Source organism: Nannospalax galili, unplaced genomic scaffold (assembly GCF_000622305.1).
Source record: "Nannospalax galili isolate Female #2095 unplaced genomic scaffold, S.galili_v1.0 scaffold1718, whole genome shotgun sequence".
NCBI lineage: Eukaryota > Metazoa > Chordata > Mammalia > Rodentia > Spalacidae > Nannospalax > Nannospalax galili.
The window spans coordinates 559,699-563,080 of record NW_008340992.1 but is presented as its reverse complement, the minus strand read 5'-3'; positions in this window follow the sequence as shown (position 1 = coordinate 563,080).

Below are 3,382 nucleotides of genomic sequence, written 5' to 3'. Positions count from 1 at the left end.
CAGTCCCCTTATTAAACAGAAAAAAAAAGGTGAAGAATTAATTCTTCAGTTAACTAAAAAAAATGCTTCTTGAAGTAATAAGACAATATTATTCATCTAATATCATTTTTCCAATTTGATTGCCCTATTAGGTATGTGGCATAGTTATTGTCAGAGAAGTGAAAAGGGCAGTTTGGGAACTTTATTTGGGGTATAATCATTACTATAGAAAGTGTTAATCTTAAAAGTTAATAAGGTTACTTTTAACTTCTAAGAAATAAGTCAAGAGATAAATTTATATATTTTATGGGAGAATAGGACTTAATAGTACTTAAAGAGAACTTCAGAAGAAAACTTGGGGCACACCGCAACAATTCAATCTGGTCTATACCAACTGCTAGGATAGGTCTTACATGGCTTCAGAGGAGTCGTCAAGCAGAGAAGAGTAGTAGCTGAACGTTCTTGAAGAAGTATTCATTCATATTTTATTGTTGTTGTTGATCCATGGCCAGCCCCTTATTGCACTGACAGGTAGTGGTCCTTGCCAGGATTTGCTCTACGCCCTCACAGTTTGGACAATGTTACAGGAACGTTAGAATCTTTTCATTTAACCAGTAGCTAAAGAACCTGACTGGTTCTCAACCTCATAACCTTATGAAATTGATATTTGATCTTATGAGGATACAAATAGCAGGAAATTATATCATCAAATGAGCAGTTCCAATGCATAAGAACAGAACCAGTCATCAGTGGCCCACCCAGAAAGAGACTCAGAAAGAAAATTGACAGGGAAACTTTAATGGAGCCAAACAATAGAAGCAAATGAATTTATAGTATACTTTTTTCTGTATTAGTTTGTCAAAATAACTATCAGGAGCTGCATGTACCCTAAGTTGTCCTTAACTAGTCATATGGTTATATACTCTTTTATGTAACCATCAACTGTGACTTTCCGGAATCAAGAAAACAAAATAAAAGGGGGCGAAGGGTAGGGGGAAGCTAGAGAGATGGCTCAGCATTTAAGAGCACTAGCTGCTCTTTCAGAGGACCTGGGTTTAGGACCCAGCACCCATATGGTGGCTGACAACCATCTGTAACTCTAGTACCAGGAGATCTGCTACCTTCTTCTGACCTCCACAGGCACTGCATGACATGGGTGTACTTACATACACACAGACAATACAACCATACACATAGTAAATAGATAAAAATAAAATATTTTTAAAGATTAAGGTTAAACCCTTCTGTATTTAATTTGGTATGCCTTAAGCAAGGAAGTTGTAAAGCTGGGGATACCATTCAGCTTGTAGAGTTCTCAGCAAGCACTCAGGAGTCCCTGATCCCTGGAATGTTGTGAATATGGGAAGATGGTGAATGCTTATAATCTCATCATGTAGGGAGTAGAAGCAGGAGGATCAAAAGTTCACTCTCAGTTGGTTACATAGTGAGTTCTATGTCAGCCTAGGATACATAATATCCTGTCTCTGAAGGAAGCTTCATAATTACTTGGCCTGTCATGAGCTTCTGAGAGGTATTCATGAAGAGAAGCTTGGGGAGTACTCTAGAAACTGAAAGCAGCTACAGGATGATGATCATCAAGAAGATGATGACTCCACTGTCATACCCTTAAAGAAAACTGACTCTTTCTTTCCCAGAAGATTTCAGTTGCTAACTGTTCCTCAACTTCGCTTGGGGCTTCTTGCCCAACTATGCCTTCATACTGGACGTTGCCTGACTTGAACGTGCACAGATCTTGTGCGTACTATCATGAGTGCTGTGGGTTTTTACGTGTAACTTCCCTGTTGTGTCTGGAAAATAGTGTTTCCTTGTATCCATCCATCTCTTCTGACTTTTAAAATATTTTTCCTCCTCTTCTCCAATAATACTTGAGCCTTAGGAGGAGAGGGTGTTCTGAGCATCTCTTAATACCTATGAGGAAGACCAAAAATATGAATAGGCCCAGAAAACCTAAATTATTGAATATTTCAAAATAATTCCACTTTGACATTCAATACTTACACAGCAGTACATAATAGTATTACTATTATTGGCCTTGTCATAAATTAAGTTGATGAACTAATTAAAACTGACTGACATCTTTGGGGAAAGATGTCATTACTTTTAACATGTTTTATTACAATAAGGATAAAGTTTTCTTTTGCTTTTCCATGCATGCTTTGCTTTTGGTTAATCCTTTTTTCTCACTTTTCTCCATTTTCTGTGGTCAGTGCCTCATACACTTTTATCTCCTAATTCCTAATAGTTCAGCTTTCATTTACAATGAATCCTCGGATCCTCTCTATCCCTCTTACTTTAAACATCCTTTCTCTTTTCATGTTCCCATTCCTACTTTCACAGCCTAAACCTTCACTTACTCCCATATAAATATACATGTATGAAAATTAGAAATTAGAACTGCATATGAGATAGGACATGCAATATTGGTCTGAGATAACTCACTAAATATAAAAGTTTCTAGATACATTTTTTCCTGTATTTGATGACAGCAAATTTCTTAATGGCAAAATAATATTTGATTGTATATATACACCAGATTTTCATTACCCATTCATCTGTTGGTGGACATCTAGGCTGACTTCCCTCCTTTTGTGAATAGAGCAGTCAGAATGTATTTTGGCTGCCCTGCAGTCCATTTTCCAGTTTAGTCTTCCTTCTGACCTGAAGTCTCCAGAGCCTGTCATTCACTGCATTTATGCTGACATTCTAGTCTTCTCAGCTCCCACCAGAATCAGCCGTTAACATATAACATACCAAGTAATTTCTGTCTAACCTGCTTATCCATATTGTTCTAATTTTTTCTCACAGATCAGTTCCTTGTTTATTCACATTTCACCTTAAGTTGTATTCAGTGGTGTTTATTTTCTTTCTTGATGATTGATTTCTTGCTTTCTTTTCTTAGTAAACTGGTAATTTTAGCATCTTCCCTAGCTTTAACATATTTTAATGATTTGGTTATAATGGTATTTAAGTAGCATTCTTCCTTTTCCTGTGTTTGGGGTCATCGCACAGCTTGGATAAGTAGGTAAGCATGTTTCGCTAATTTTGAAGATAATGGCTAGTACAATTGTTTGACCAGTTGTAGTTATTCTGTAGACCACTAGTGCTGTGTAGTTTCTTTGAAGAATTTACTTTGTGTTTTTATATTCACTCCCCTTCCCCAACGGTTTTGAGATCTACCTCCTCCCTACTCAGCAAGCTTTGTATCTTCATTGTCTTTTTTAAAGCAATTCTGTCCATTTTGTGCTTTCATATACACATATACCTCCATTACAGCATGATTGATAGATCAGGAGCTCCACTACTGAAGAAAATAGACTCTTCCTTGCTAAAGCTTCCCTCTCTCAGCAGCTATCAATTGCCAACTGCTCTTCAGCTACAGGTG